The sequence below is a fragment of the Corvus kubaryi genome, unplaced genomic scaffold (genome assembly GCF_017639235.1).
Source record: "Corvus kubaryi isolate FWS band 111438036 unplaced genomic scaffold, C.kubaryi_AGA036_p1.0 64957, whole genome shotgun sequence".
NCBI classification, from domain to species: domain Eukaryota; kingdom Metazoa; phylum Chordata; class Aves; order Passeriformes; family Corvidae; genus Corvus; species Corvus kubaryi.
The window spans coordinates 83967-101239 of NW_024581640.1; the positions used below are offsets into that span (position 1 = coordinate 83967).

The following is a 17273-nucleotide window of genomic DNA, read 5'->3' on the forward strand; positions in this document are numbered from 1 at the left end:
TAGCTTTCTAGCATATATAGCACTCATCACTGAAATTAAGATGAGAGATAAGATAAAGAGCTATACTAATCACTACTCCAGTGAGTGTCATTTTACTGCAAAGTAGATCAATTTTATGAGGTTACATATGATCACAGAAGATCGCAAGTGCAACCAAGTAGATAAACCCTGCTTTTTGGTACCTTTAATATATCGGTGCCTGTGAAAGAAGCTACATATATATCATCCATGTATCTTAGTTTCGAGATTATTCACTCAGTCACATGCATTTTTCCACAGTTTTATGGTGCAAACTTTGAGATTTCAAATCTGCATTTGGATACAGGCATGGAATTTTGTTAAGGAGAAGGGAAAAAGTAACCTTTACAATTTAGAAAATTCTCACATATAAAAAACATGATACAGAGAGAAATTTTGCCAAAATGGTCAAATTTGAGACTGGGCCTAAAATAAATGTTAGTTTTGATCTTGAAAACACTGGGAAATTTGAATTTCCACTTCAAAAAGCAAGGTGAAAAATAAAAAGTAGATCTTCAGTGTTTTACACGAAACAGCAGAATCCAAACGCCTCATTTCATCCTTGAGAGCTTTAGCTTCCTGATTCTCTAAACCTTCTCTAAAGAGTAGAATCATCCAGTGACAATAAACGGTGCTTCTCCTATCAACATCCTTCCCTGTGTGAAACCCCACAGCCTTGCCATTGACACAGGAGGTGTGTTGGCTCCTGAAGGCAGCAGCCTGATCACTGCACAAGCTGCTCTCCATCTTGCTGTGGGTGAGCTTGCCAGAACCCAAGGCAGGGCTGACCTTGCTCCTGGGCTACTCACATCTTCATCTGTCTGGGACCTTGCTGTGCTTCTCATAGGTTGCTCTCCCCTTTTCTCCTGTCTGCCAGAATAACTGGTCCTCCATCTGGCTAGTGTCCAAACCAATCCAGTCACAATTTCTCCATCTGGTTTATTCTTGGAAAGATGAACTGGATGTTTCAATTTAGAATAGTCAATCTCTTCCTACCCTCTCTCCACAGCCTACTTACTTCATCTACACATATTTAATTTTGGCTAGACTTCTGCACAACTGTAGAGAGGAGATCTGGCTGCCCCCCCTGCACCACCCCCCATTTTTTTTTCTTTTTATTCTTTTGTGTCCTCCAGTAGCAGAAATTTTCCTAAATACTGTGAAATTGTCATTCACAAGATTGCTTTAGCATCATTGCACAACTTTCCTGCTTATTCTCTGCTGTTTTGCAAAAACAAACCCCCCTTCCAAAAAATCGAACAGCTTAAAATCTCTATTTTATATTTTTACTATATTTTAATTGTCCTTATGATACACCACTATCATCTGCACACATATATCCATTCCTCCCTCTCCAGTGGGTAAAGATATACAACAGAAATTCATAGAAAAAATTCCATATTAACATCTTATATCTTTGATACCAAAGAGTAAAACATATAAAGAGATGATGTTTTTAAAAAGAAGAGGTTTTGTGAATATTTTCAGTTTACCATGAAATACCTCATTAAGCAGGCTGATTTTTCTCCTCAGATTTTGTCGCACAAGGTCTTGTTTGTTGCTTGACTCTGACTCTTCGAGGTCAATGCATTTCCATGCTGTTACTCATGTAGGATTCACGTCAGGGTGTCAGCTGGTATAATTGGTGGACTCTACACAGTGGCCAATGAAGCGAGATATATTTACATTTGCCTGTCTTGCTCATAGATCAAATAGAAGCATTTTGCAAACAGCAGTAACTCAGTGCTATCTTTCGTGTCTTTGATATTTTAAGATCATAGAATCATAGAAAAGAATCCCAGAAAGTTTCGGGTTGGAAAGGACCTTTAAGGTCATCCACTTCCAACTTCCCCAACATGGGCAGGGACACCTTCACTAAACCAGGCCCCCATCCAACCTGGTCTTAAATACTTCCAGGGATGGGGCATCCACAGCTTCTCTGGGCAACTTTTTTCCAGTGTCTCAACACCTTCACATAAAGAATTTCATCCTGATATTTCATCTTAATCCACCCTCCTTAAAGCCATTACCCTTGCTTGCTGCCAATCCCTACCCCAAGAGAAAGATCTTGGCACTTACTGCAGTCTGAGGTCTGCACTGGAGACTCACCCTTCAACAGCTCCAACTGGGTGGAGGCACTGGCCCACCACACAGGGCAGATGGTGCAGACCCCGTCACAGCTTCCTCTAGGTAAATGTGGAAGGAAACAAGTTAGTATAATTGTCATTATAATCATAGTTTAGATTAAATTGTTGTGCCCAGAATGCAACTCTAAGCAAATAAAAGGAGGGGAATTCTTAAAAAAAAACCCAGAAAACAAAGCCAGACAAAATGGGAGGTGGTCTTGGTGTTGAACAAAGCAAAGTTCTTCTCATTCATTTTTGCTGGCTGAAAAACTTTTTCTCAGGGTGTAATACAAAAGCCCAGTTTTTTGATTCTAAGAAATCAGAGAACTCAAACTAATTGCCCTACTCCTTTGATGCCTTTTCCTGGTCTTAAAATCAAGAATCAAACACGGTTAGAAGGGGAAAAGGGATTTTACCTTGGTATTTATTTTAAGGATCCTTAGGTGCACACGTCCAGGTGGAATGCACTGAAATGCACACCACAATGCCCCCCCCCCCAAAAGATCTGGTATAACAATATAGGTTTTACTAATTAGCATATCTATCAAAGATTCTCCAGTGAGAGGCTCGAGTGAGCCCCCTCCCTGAGGAACCTTCCCCTGGATGGTTCTGTCTTAGTTTACAAAATGTGTTCTGGAGAGGACCTTGGGGTCTGGGGCACACTGATCCCTAACTACGAGACTTCTAAGATGTTTAGTCTCCTAGCTTGACAAACAAGTCTAAGAATGTAGGCTAAAAAACACTAAGAATACAAAAATCTATAAAAATATATATAAAAGGGGTATATAAAAGAAAAGGCAAAAAATCATCATGGCATCACTGTCCTCTATTCCCTACCTAGAAATCAAAACAAGGTAGAGGTTTAGGGTGGTACATTGAGCATAGATTGAGGGAACATTGTCCTGTGCAATCTTTTTAGCACCCATTTACAAAAATAAAAAAATATTTGATATTCTGTTTTCTTTTCCCTCGTGGCAAAAGTGATGAGAGTTGGATCCTTACCCAGAAGCTGATCTCAAAGGATTTTAACTTCACACAATTGTCTTCCAAGCTATCATTTAAGCTTTGCTGGTGGGACATGGGATGAAGTGTTGACATTACATAATTCTTCAGATTTTTTCTTTGTTCTTTGTTTGTTTGATTCTTGTTCTTTGTTTGATTTCATTCCTTTTTGGGAATTGAAATGTCATGAGGATTAATCAAAGCAAAACAAAACACATTGACATTTCTGAAATTGGAATATTGAATTTAGTTTTGCTGAACTAATCCAACGGTTACTTTCCTGCCACTGAAATTTGTACATAAGTGTCTGTTTTATAAATGTCCCAGACTTGTAGCCCCTATTCCAGTTCTTGTACTAATTTCTGCACTTACTTTTAAACTGGGACATTACAGTGCAGCAGGATACTGGGCTGATCAGACACAGTTATAGTTACATATTTTCTCCATAAACATACATTTGATATTTCTAATATTTCTTCTGTGTTCATGCTTAAAGTTTTCTACATGTAAATGGGTGTGCTAAGACTTATACTGCTACTTACATAGAAGTAGAAAAGCTCTAACATTTGTAGGTGACTGATCACGTATGTGAAAGAGTGTATGAGGTTTATGTAAAGAAATGGAAAAAATATGTCTTGTTATTCTTCAACATATTCTATTATTCACAACTGAATTCTGATTTGCACTACATATGATCTGTATCTCATGACAGGCACTGTCCTCTCTGCAGGAGACAGGTGGGAGAATATGAACTAGTTACTTACAGACACCAGCCCAATTCAGGCTCTTAGGATCTGATCATCAGCATGAGACCTCAGGCTAAAGATAGAGATGAGATGACATCCCCTATTTCATTCAATTTATATCTAAACACTGTTAAATAGTAAGACAATAAGAGAACTCCATTCCTTCAGGGGATCATCTCAAAGATTTTCCTGTTCTGAATTCATTCTTATTTGATTCTGTCTTGTGATGGGAATAGAAACAGAGGAGGAAAAGACAATCGGGTGTCTGCATATTATTTGCCAAACACGGTGTATTCTATCACAACAGTATTCACTGAGAAAAGAAAAGGGGAAAGAAAAGTAAAAGAGAAAGGAAACATCTTTGGAAAGGTCTGATTACTGTGAGATATTCAGATTATTTTAATGAATGGTCATGCACCATTTTCACAGACTTTTCACACAAGCCACTAAATACACACTTAAGTAATTATATTTTGTTGCAATTCATTAAACTTTTTTCCCCCCTGGAAAAAAAGTCATTACATAGAAAGCAAAAAACCCACACATTATTATCATTAAATAATATAAAAAAAGACACAAAATTATTTTTAAACTGATTCTAGATAATTCAATGAAAAAGACTCTCATTAGTATTGTAGATTAATCCATGTATTTTTATATTTGCAGTGATTCATGCTTAGCTTCTATCTTCTCTTCTGGAAGCTGTGACTGTGTAGTGGTTTGGTCCAAAATACTCATTACTGTTTATCTTCTGTGAGATAAGAATTAGGAGAAAAGCAAAGCAGGCACCAAACTTGAAAGATATAAAGAAGTTTATTAACAGACCTAAAAGAGGGGAAAAAAAATTATACCACCTTCAGAACTCTCCTCCTCCCCCCACCTTCCTCCCTTCTCCCACTGACAATGTAAAAAGACAACCCCTAAGATATTCAGTCTGTTTACCACTTCCATAATAACCTTGTTCAGTCCATTTAGAAAGAGAAGTCTCTTCTTGCTCATGCTATGAAAACATTATCACAACGAGACAGCCGCCCACTTCCAAATATCGTTCAGTCCATTTAGGAAGAGGAGTCTCTGCTCACGATGTGAGTCCCTTCCCCCGACTTGCAGCTTTTCCCACAACTGCTTTTGAGGGTCCACTCTTGAAGTTTTTTGGGGTACAATTTTAAGGTTGAGCCGTTCAGAAACAAAAACAGAGGCCCTTCTCCTTCCCTGGGAGCAAAGGGTCTTCATCATCTTCATCTTTAGGACTATCTCTGGGAGCATCTCTAGGAACTGAGGTTTTCTCCTTTCCCATTTGGAGCAAAAGTCCTCATCTGGTCCATCTCTCCCTGTCCAAACTTCTCATGAAATTACAGCTGCGTCAGCATCTGCCTATCTCAGCGCAGGTGCTTTTGCTTACGAGTTGAACACTCCACCCCCCATATCTTTATGAAATTACAACGGGATAGTCTGATATATCATAGCTTCACAACAGAATTTCATCTTTAAGCATCTCCTCTCTCTCTTCCCTCAGGTTTTCAGCTCTTCACAGCACTAAAAGGGTTAATCTCACCTCAGCCTTGCAGCTTTGCAGCTGGAATGTTGAATTTTTCTTATCGCAGTGGAGAGGGGGGAGAGCCGAGCTGCTCCGGCTGCCCACGGCAAGGCAGTGGGGGGGGTTCCACGGCTGGAACAGGTCCATCGGCTTCAGGATGGCCGTGGCCCGGCCCAGCCTGGCCCAAGCAGGGCCTGGCCGGGCCCGCTGGCCCCCACACGGGGCCTGCAGCCACCTGTGCCAGCACCGGAAACGAGAGAGAGCTTGGAGGGGGAGTTTGCCTATTCTTAAATGTGGATCACAGAGGTGATCACAACTTTAAGTGGCTTAGAGAATTGTCCATATTCAAACTGGCCAGTTGATAGGTTCTATCAGTTCCCAGAGGAAACTGTAAGCACCCCTTAGCAAGGACATCCCTTCCAGGACTATGCTTGCTAACCTATGACAGACTTATAAGATATTTTAGTGGAAATAGAATTCTAGTTGCAAAATTATTAAAGATGAAAGGAAGGGAAAAAAAAGATGCATTTAAAAAAAAGCCATTCTTTCATTCAGCATTGTATATATTTTTTTTTGTATAGTGACAAGATACTGCTCGGGAATGAAAAAGAATGTTACTGCATTTCAGCCTATGAAGCCCTCTAGGCCTCACTTCTCTTTTGTCTCATTTCCACTTGGCTCCTCTTGAAGTTATACCTCCCTTAAGTGGTTATAAGTAAGACTAGCTTTAGGAAAAACTGCATATCAGAATCCCCGTTAATAAGTCTGTCTAGAAATGCCAAAGATCCCAACAATAACAAAACAAAACAAAAGGAAACAAAACAAATAGAATAACTCCCACAGATTCAGTATTGAGTCTCCAGAGATACAGATATTATGAATGGCTTCACTGCTGTTGTGAGCAATGAGACTCCTTTTATTTTCACAGCACTTTCACCTTCCAGCAGTGTTGTGCTGGCTATTTACCCAGCCTGGAGTAATTCTGCTTAGCTTGATGAAAATTCCAAGTGCAAATTCCAAACACAAGAGCCATGATTTGGGCAGACATAATATGGGAGAATCACCCCCCTTGAAATCATGGGTTCTGTTCCTCTCCTCCCCAACACTTCCTGTCCTTAACTGAGTAAATTCAACTTGCTCTGATATCAGATCACTGAGTGAACCCAAGAGAGTGAAATCTTATGAGATCAGTCCAACAAGGCAAATGTCAAAGATTGCATCTTCTAGAATGAAAAATGACCCCTTTAAAATTTTTTTACAATTTTCTTTAATTTTTTAAAAACCAAATAATTCTCTTGGGTTTTCCCATCTTTATTTTTTATTCAGTTGCTGGAAAATGGAATGTATTTTCCTTAAAAAAAGGGAAATAAAGATAACTACCCAACTGAATTCTTAGGACTGTCTTTCTTTAAGTCATGTACATAGCATGATAGCATGTACAGATATATCCATATCACTATATTTGAACAGAAATTTACCTTTAAAAGAAATTAATAAATATCCTGTTATAGTTGGCTGATCAGTAACCAAGTTTTAAATTATATAGACATTTTAATTCCAAATTTATTATCATGCACTTACCTCTAAGCAAACACCTAATTCAAGCTCAAGATTATAGATGGATAGAATTCCTATTTTTAATTACAACAGAGACAGAAAATACTCTAAACAGTTTAACTGGATTTTTTATTTCCCATTGCCTATATAACAACACATTTATTTATTTATTTTGGTGAAAAAAAAAAGTTCACTCAACTCTTCCAAACCTCCTGGAAGGTTTTGCTCAGGGGATGAGTAGAGTTATTCTGCTGAACTCTCCCATATCACTGAGGGCCCCCTCAGTGGGAAATATCATGGTCTGTGAGATCAGGAAAGAGCTAACAGGGTAAAAGCTTTCCTCCATAGGTGGCAGTCCAAATTATTTCCTTTCAATGTTAATATTGTAAAGTCTGCTGGCCATTAACAGGTGCCTACACAAAGAGAAGCAGAGATTGTTTATCTCATGAGAACACTGTATTAGGAATGTGTTCTCTTCCGAGTTGAGAAACTTTTTCTCATAATTGTGTGAATTATTTGACTTCTTTTTTAAGGGGCAGACTATACAACTAGTTTTGGGGTTTTTTCCTTATAGCTATAGCTTAGCTATAGCTATAGCTTTCCTTCCATGCTATCTTCACCTTGTCAAAAACCTGGCCATTGTTATGGTCAGTTTTACTAATCAGTTCTTCAACAAGCATTTCCAAGAAACTTCGATTTTTTTTTTGCTTTCTAGTGTTCATTTATGTTTGCTTCACATGGCACATCTTACTTAGATTACGTCCTGTGACAGGATCCAGCATTCTCAGTAAATGAGAATATTGTGTTTTCCAACTGTCAGCAATGGTTTTGCCCTTTTCTTACATCTATGTCTAGTTAATTCTGCCTTGGTGAATGAAATGTCACCTCTTCTTTATTGGTAGAAAGTCAGTGAGAAGCATAGTTCATAAAAAAGCTGTTCTTCTGGGTGGTAAGTTGTAACATATCTCTGAATTCCAATTACACTTCTTCAGTTTCCACAGATCTTAGGAGAGCATCCTTCTCCCCTTCACATTTTTCTGGTTTGCACCAGCTATACCTCACCCTTTACACAGCCGATGTCAGACCATGAATCAACAGTAAGATGTCACCATTCTTACTGACTAGCAGCTCTCACCAAACATTCCTGTTTCTTAAAACAATCAAACAAAAAAGCAAACAAAAACCCAAGCATGATAAAATGTGTAGAAGATATGAAAATGTGATCTTAGTTCATGTTAATTCCCTTGCTCAAATCTAATGTCAAGATTTAGACAAATTAAGTTTTGTCTAGAACAGGCAAAAAATGCTTGAGGTAAGAGCAGCAGAAATAAATGTCAGCTTGTTTTTCACATATATAATTTCATAAATAATTAAATAATGTGTATTAAGAACACAGTATTGTCAAAGAACCTTAAGCTGTGTAATAAAGCTTTTATTTGAGAAAAAAAATCTTAACTGATCTATCGACTTAAAGCTAAAAGTGTATATTACTTGATAAATTGTATTAATTTCCAGCCTGATACAGAAACTATGTTACTAAACGACTAAACTGAAGTCATTAGGATGAGATAATCCTCAAGAAGTTTTCATGAGATCATCCTCAAAAGACTCACAAGTAATTCTGAATAATCTTACAAAAATCCAGCTGCACAGATAATTTACACTGTACTTTCTTACAGAGAACAAGTCTTTCTGACTCTGTCAAGATGGACATGACGGGTGGACAGTTTTCCTGTGTTACTTCAAGCCCATTCAACTCAAGTTTTAAAGCCTGTGATATTAGGGGGGTTTGTGTTTATTTGGGAGCAGTTAATTTGACCTTGACATCTAGATGTAAATACAGTAAACAGTGATTCAGTATTAGCCAAGGCACCAGACTTCACATCTTCATCAACCAGAACTGTTCCCTTTGCAGACCATGGTCCAATCGGGCTGGTTTACAGCATTATCCATGCTAAAGAGTAACCTTTCCTCATTTGCCATTTCTTGTGCTCTGCCCATGAAATTCCTGGATATCTTACTAAGATCTGCATAGCTGGCCGTAATTTATTTAAAAAAAAAAAAAAGGTACAATATATGTGACAGAAGTACAGACAAGAAGTTTTACATTTCCACATAGAAACAGTTGTTAAATTTTCTGAGACTGGATGAGGAAGAAGAAAAAGGGAGAGAGAACTTTTCTTGAGATAGGTTGCTTGGAGGGTTTTTTTAGTTTTTGTTCTATAGTTAACAGGACATATTATGTCTGACAAAATGTAATGTTTGGTTTTTTCCATTTAGGACTTCTCAGATATCTTCTTGGCCTGGAGCTATAATTGATGTGGTACTAGGCTCTAAATTATACCACCATAAATATGTCTCCCATAATAATTACTGAAGTGTTACTGCAACACACAGTTCTTGTTTCTTCACCAAATAGCCTCATTTTTTTATAAAAGCATAATGAATATTTGAATTATTGCTCAAAATTTCCTAAATTCACTTAAGAGAAATCTGATTTCTATGAAAAATTATAACCTGTTGCATAATTATTCCACAATATTTTTATGGGATTTTTGTGGGGTATTTTAAATTGTATTATTTTTATTACATTTTTCACTTGACTATAAAACCCCTATATTTTAGTAGATAAAATTCAATTTTCACAAGGAATTATAAGAAAAGAAAATGCATTTATTTAGTGCCTTTAAAAATACACAGGAAAATAAACCAATATCTTGGGCATGTGTTTTTTTTCTCAGAGTGAAGATTTTATTATTTTTTAAACTAAATTATTTGGTGGGGAAAAAAATGACCAGAGGGCAAAACCCAGACTATAGAAACTCTCTTTTTTGACTAACTTTTGTGACTACTCTAAACTGGCCACTTTTTTCCCTGACTAAACTCTAAACAGAGGGCACATCCCTTTCACTTGCAAAATGCTCTCACACAAAATGAATTACCTTCCCACCACCCTGGTTACTTGCCAGGGAGTACTTTATTTTTCCACTAGGAAGAAGAAAATCAGCTTGTATTTTGCTTGCTAGAGCCTTCTGCATTTTAATTCTGAACTCTGAATGAACATCAGAGAGGCCTTATGATGTTTTGCACAAAAGTGCCTGTGTTCATAGTTTTACTCAGGGCACCCAAAATAGCATGCAGTAAGCAGTGTCATACTGTGAGTTTTCAAAAGTAAAAGCACAAGTGACTTATACTGGCAGGAAGCTGTAACTCCTAGAGCTTTCTGAGGATCTGTGAAGTAAAACAGAACTGCTTACTTCTCTGCATCCCATGTTTCACGCAACTTTTGTAATATCCATTCCTTTATACCTAGAAGGCCCTGAAGTTACACAGGTAAGATATTTCTCTCTATATTTATTTTTATTTTTTGTATTCTAAAATCAAACTTAAAACACTTACCTGGGTGCCTCCAGTGCAAAAGCCACAAAAGGCAAAGACAAACCCAGAAGCCACTCAAAACCTCTAGAAAGAGAAATCTGCCTTTGTTGTTTCTTCAGAGTCCACTGTCTAACTTCTATATCTGTGAAATTCCAAACTTCTAAGTTGGATTTAACAGAGGAAATACTCACTATGCTTGTTTTGTGTTCAACTTGCACACTAAAATTTTCATGCTGATTATCAATCCATTTTTGCAAAACCCCCAGCTCTGACAGAGTGCTTGTGATTACTTCAACTGCACTTAGGTGAGTGATTGTCACGAAAGTGTGCTTACAATTTCTGAGGGTGACATCGAGAAGCGTGAAAAGTCTCTTGCTTTAAAGGAACAGTGGGAAATACTCCCTTCTTGATACTCTTCACTCTGATGTAACAGAAATAATATATTTTTTTCCTTAATTTCACTGACATTTCTGTTCCCATTTCTCTTTATAATCCCCCACCTAGCAACTGCAAAGTCTGTCATACCACAGAAAATGTGTGCCTCTACTTTTGTCAGATCTCGAGTGTTAAACAGCAATTTGTTAATAAATGAGATTTTCAAAGAACTGTGTGGTACATACACTGGCAAAATATTTGCATTGCATGTTTCTTTTGTAATGCTTCTACTGGAGGTAACTACAATTTATTTTTATAGCTCAGACTCTTCAAATAGACTGTAGCCAAGAAACAACCAGTAGAATATAGCCCAGAGACATTTAATAGCTGCTGATTTGTTATTAAAATACTGAGTGTCTGTCATTTTGCTCATTTCTACAAAATATTTTGCTATGAAACTGGTGGGAATTACCCAGCTTTTGGCTTATAACATTATTTTTTAATAGATTGTTATTTAGAATCAGTTGTGGTTGCAAAAGCACTCCAGATAAACTACTTTTATTTTATACCTGGATAAATTTGCACTAAGGTGCAAAAATTGATCTGTGGACTCAGTTTTAGGAGTTATAACAATACATTTCAATGTTCAGCATTTTTCTGTTGGAAGTGTTGAACCAAGCACTTACATAAAATGAATATAGGGCTGTGACAGGAGTTCAGACTTTCTGCATTTTTACAGAATAAAAAATGCATCAGTGAAAGAGCTAGACAACGAAAATCCATTCTTGGAATTATTTTTAGGTAGTGGAGAGAGGATGAAAGAGGGCCTTGCTCGCAAAATACTCTAAGAGAAGTAGCTTAAAATTAAAGAACAAAGTCACAAATCTACTATGGAAAGCCACACATTTTTAAAAGCAAAATGTAACTACTTTTACCTAGGTAAAAGTAAAAGGTAATTTATGAAATTATAATGCACACTTTACATTCAAAACCGAAAGATGTATAATATCTTAAAAATGAAGTCAATATACTTCTTTCATGTGTCAGAAGCTTTTCTAATTACTGATATGAAGTAATTTTCAGACAATATCAGCAGAATTTTAAAGCGATATATGAAAACAATATATGATATGCTATACAGGCATATTTTAATGATGTTTATGGTTTAAGCTATTGTTGCTTTTCATCATTACTCTTTGGTTTATTTGCTTTGATACTTTATAATTCTTTTGGGTGAAATTTCCATTGTGTATTCTTTGCACCATGTTCTCTAAAAATATACTTGGGATCTTCTTGTTTAGTTTAATCAGAAAGATTTGGCTATTTCTTAAATCAGTTTAACTTATAAAGTAATTGTGCCAACAGATCTAACAATACAATAGATAATACTGAATTAAAGTATTAGATCCTTTTCAGGTGAAAACCATTGTCTTCCTTTCACTTTGTAAGTCATAGAAAGTTTTGATTTCTATCACAGGCAGTAGAGATAAGTTCCACCACAGTTCCTAAACCTTTTCCTATTTCAACTATGTTCCAATCCCTTCGATGCTAAAGGGAGTGAGGTGTAACACGTCTTTCTTATCTGTCCTTTGATTTTTTTATCCAACAAAATATTTGTTTCTGAAAATGGATGAATCAAAGGGCCAGAGAATGTCTATGGTAGCCTCAGCTATCCTGGTTATCCTGGATTCATTCCAGATCCTGCTAAGCAGACAAAGTACACATCCATTAGAGAGGAAGTTGGTGTGGATGAAGACCACATGGGACAGACCAGGGAACATAATTCTGCTTTGGGTACAGACATCAAGGTCTCTTCTCTGCATGTGCATTGCCTGCAGCACAAAAGAAATTGCAGTTGCTGCTGCTAACAAGATGTAACTGTTAACGATGTTTGCAAAAGAACATTTCTCCCAGGCTTTCTATTAGGGACACAAACATAGCGAAGACCTTGCCGATGGAAGGTGGTATTAAATTAGAATCTTTCATTCTCAGGCCACTGACCTAACTATTAAAGCAAACTCCTTTTGAGACAACATAATTAAGGAAAAAGGGATATTTAATTAGGATAAAAGCAGAAAAAAAAGAAAGTAAAGCCTCAGTAAAAGATTTTGTATTTGCAAATACAGTACTGGAACTAAAAATACAATACCTGAGGATTGCTAAGATTATCTTGAGGGAGAATTCTAACACGTATGTTCTGATGCAATTTTAAATTTGTGGAGGGCAAACTCTTTTTTGCATTGACACTGCATATATATATTTTTATAACTAGGGAGTGACAGCAGTTGCAAAATTGTTAACTAAACATTAGAGGAAGTGTAAGATGTCATTTAACATTTTACTTTTTACACATAATTTCGACACACTGGAAGTCAAAACACATCTGAGTAGAGTAAATGATAAAATATAAGTAATAAAAGAATAACAGAATTAAGTGTGACTGAATACTATTGTTAAGTCTTTAACGTGATTAAAACCTAATCAGTATAAAATATGGCTGCAAAATTTCTCAGTATTTTACAGATCTTTTAGACAGTGCTAAATAAAAGAGAAAATTGAAGTTCTTGAACTTTTATTTTGCTTATAAATTTTCTGTTTAAGACTGGGTTTCCAAGTATATTAAGCAATAATAGAAATTATTTCAAATATTTCAAATGCTCTGCCCTCCTTGTCATGCAGCATAAAGAAGGTTTGAGGTTTTTCACTGTTAGCATTCAGATGGTGTAGTCAAAATGATGCGTTTTCATTAACTAGAAAGCTTACAAAAATTAAAAGGGATTTAAAGAGACAATGCTTGTCAAATCGTAAAGACACTGTGGTTACACACTCCTTTCCCTGTAGAGAACCTTTTCAGAATGGTGAATAGGATATCTAGAGTATGTGGGAAATATCAAGCTCCTGTGATTCACAAGCTGAGGTGGGATAATGCAATCTGTCAAAACTGCTTAGAGAAAAAAAAGAGGATTAAAAATCTTTGCAAAGAAAGCTGTTATTTAACATCTCTTTAAAAATTTAAATTGTTAAATGGTATCTATATATCCCAAGCAGAATTTATTAGGAGATGGAACAAAGATCTGTATCTGATCTTGCTTTGCAAAGAGATTGTGGTTCACTGGATGCTGTCACAAGTGTACAGAGCTCACTTCCTAGGAATCATGCCCACTTTCTGGGTAATACTAAACACAAGATACAAAACCAAAACAGATGTGACTCCTTGTTAAATCATTAATCTGTGATTTCTGGATGATTTGAAGCACTCTGAAGATTTCAAGAAATCTGCCAACAAACTTCATAAACAAAATCATAACACAGCAGCTTGTAAGAATTTATATAATCCAAAATACTCTAAATATTTTCTGCATCTTTTTTAGACATTTACTGAAAATGGACATACAGCACACATGCTGTTACACAAACCCATGCTCTGTGTTACATGTTGGCATCAACACCTACATGCAAACTGGTTGAGAAGCTCCCTAGTGCCTTGATACATTGTCATGTATTCTTGAGAAGATGGAAACAAACAAAAGTTAGGAGCAGTCCTAAATTTGCTTTCCCTTTTGACTTATCCATGACATTTGAAGCAATATGAAATGAGATTTTTTTTTCTCTAACTGGAGTGAATTCCTTCTATTTCCTACTTTAGGTGAAAAACACAAAAAGAGATCATTGTCCAAGGGTCCATGAGCCATGACAATTTTTCACACTCATGATATCCTTCCCAGGCTCTTCAGCATCCAACGGAGCCTGCAGAAAACTTCAGGGATAGAACAGAAAGGAGGGCGTGTGCCAACATTAAGCAAACTATAAACCTTCCATCTTTGCTCTCAAATTAGAAAACAGTGCTCCTTTCAATTACTGCCCAGTTCAACTTCGTAGAGCTGATTTCTTACTCTGTCTTTCTCTGTATGAGGCAGATAGTTGTTGGAGAAAATTAAGGGCATTGCTGGTGCTGTTTTTATGTACCACTGTGATATATATTGACTAGGCCAAAATTTACCCTTAACAGTAATTCCCAGTGGTAGATGAGCTAGAATGATTTATGCTACTTTATATCCCATGAGATACCCCTGGAAAATAAAAAGATGTTTCCAGACAAATTAAGACGACAACTAGATTTACAGAACGAAAATGTGGTAAGTGTATTGGTTTTCCCCTAACATCAAATTTAACATATAAATTGAATTGGTTTCAAATGCCAGGTCATTAGATAGCTGGCATACATGGATATTTTCATAAAAGACTGACCCAGAAAATGTATAAATAGCATTTGTAAAGGTCATATAGAGATAAACTGTGATGATTGCTCAGCTTTTCATATGCACTCTTTCAGGAGTGTGCAAATGTTACAAAATTAGACTCATTTTCTGGTGCCTCACGTATAATTTTCTTCTACTCAATTCTTTATCTCAGCTATTTTGTTAAGCGAGCATATTATGAAAATTTTTTTTCCACTTAAAGATTACAGGAAAACAGAGCCTAGACTCAAAGACTGTCACAGCTTAAAGTCAATTTGACAGCGTGGAGAATAAATGGGCTAAGTTACGTGAATGGCTAAGTTACCTAAGTTACTGCAGCCTGTGGCAGTGGCAGTGATGGTACCCTCCAGGAAGAAGTTCAGGCAGGTCGATAGAGCAGTCTCCACCACATGGTGCACAGCATTGGATGGGTCTCTCTGACTCCCTCTTAAGAGTCCTTCCACACACAAAGAGTTTCTCTCCTCACATACTGTGTGGTCCCTCCCCCATGCACCTCTCTGAGCAACCCCAGCCCCATCCACTACTGGTTCACAGGTGGATATCTGACTGGGATTCCCCATTCAAATACTCAGCACTCTGCACCAGCCCACGACTGTGGCTGTGATTGGGATTTTCAGAGCTTTCCTCCTCTGCTGCCGGCTCCTGCTCAGCAGTACCGTAAACTGCTTACAGTGGGAGCCTGAGCCACCCTCAGGTGACAACCCAAGACTGGATCATGAAGCATCCCCGTTTGATGGGCAGAGCTAGTTAGTTCCACCACTACCATCTGAAGGACCCAGACATGTCACTGAGGTCTCTTAGCAACCCAGCACCAACAAAAAAAAAAGATTTCTATTACAGCAAGCCCTTACAGAGCAAACCTAAGAATTATTAACCTAACCCCCCCAAATAATTACATATTTTAAAAAAATAAGTTAGTTTCAATAGATAATATTGCTTATTTCCCCAAAATAAAATGATTTTCTCAAAGGAGAAGAAAATTTAAAGCAAGAACTTACTCCCAAATGTAGTGTCTACAAGCATGGTATTGTTGCATGCATGAAACATTCAAAGAAACTCTGAAATATAAATTTATATCACATTTGCCATCTTTATTATACAAACTGCAAAAGTAAATAATTCACAGATGTGAATAACTGTTAAGTTGCCATAAATTATGGATTTTTGCTTTTTCCTCTGCTGGGTTTTTGTTGTGTAGTTTGCCTGTTTATTCTTCTCTTTTCTTTTCTTTTCTTTTTTTTTTTTTTCTTCTGATAGATAGCCTCTTCAGAATAATAGCTGATTTCCAAGTGGAGACATACTGCTTAAGTCTGAGCTGCTACAATCTGATTCAGCCCATTTTGTTTCAAATGAAAACTAGACAGCACAGCAAAACTGTTGCATCATAAAAATGATAGAGTGTATTCCTGAGTATTACTAATCATAAATGTCAGAGAGAGTAAAAAGTACAGTATTTCAGTAGGATATCTGAAGATAAACTCTGTTTGGAACAATTTCAGTGGCCTTTCACTGGCAGCAACTTTAGATTTCTAAGAATTCATAATTGTTGCCTGTAGGCTTTCTTTTTTTTTTGTCTGGCTATGTTGGAGAATGTTCACTATACCTAAACCAGGGAAATAAGGTGATCCTACAGGCTGATATAGCAGAACCTATTGGAGGATGAATTAATGTCAGTTAAAGACTGAAATCGTATTTACCTCTAATGCATGAGAAATGAATTTTAATGCATGTGTGACAAAATCACAGAAAACTATAAAGGGAGGTAATAAAATTTCATTTTGCTTTGATGTATGTGCATATCCAAAAGAAAGGGTTTTTTTTCCTTTCTACATGGCATAGTGGTTAGGATTTATATATGTTAGTATGATACCAAAATACTATGACATTGTGATCATATTGATCATAAATCTTAATAATCACATGGAGAAAAAGCATTCTGGCAATCAGCTGTATTAAGTAGGGATTAAGAATGTGTAAGAAAAAGTTTTCTGAAGTTTTTTGTCTTTTTTTTAATAATATACTGGAACAAAGGACGAAATGTCAACTCTTTTGGATAACATTATTCCTTTTGTTCAATCTAGAAAAAAATTGTTTAAAAAAAAAGGGCTTATATTGTAATTCAAAGTAGTTTGTACCAAGAAGATAAATAGCATGCTTGTTAAGAATTTTAAACATTGTTTTAAATGAATTAATCTGTGAAACATCTTTGTTCTTGTCTAATTTCCTTTACTGGAATCATCTTTCGCTAACTGAAATGAAAAAATTCCTAATAGAG

The 17273-nt window shown here is 36.5% G+C and overlaps 1 protein-coding gene across 5 annotated transcripts in view; it reads left to right on the forward strand.

The window, feature by feature from the left end:
• The window catches only part of LOC121672780 (cadherin-19-like), a 114247-nt gene that overhangs the window by 37601 nt on the left and 59373 nt on the right, over positions 1-17273 (forward strand). The window contains exon 1 of one of the 5 annotated variants that reach the window (XM_042045619.1): positions 10158-10319. The exons of the other annotated variants lie outside the window; for them this stretch is intronic. The gene's annotated coding sequence lies outside the window, so the exon portion shown is untranslated. Of the gene's footprint in view, positions 1-10157; positions 10320-17273 lie in introns of those variants that run through there. 5 annotated transcript variants of the gene reach the window in all.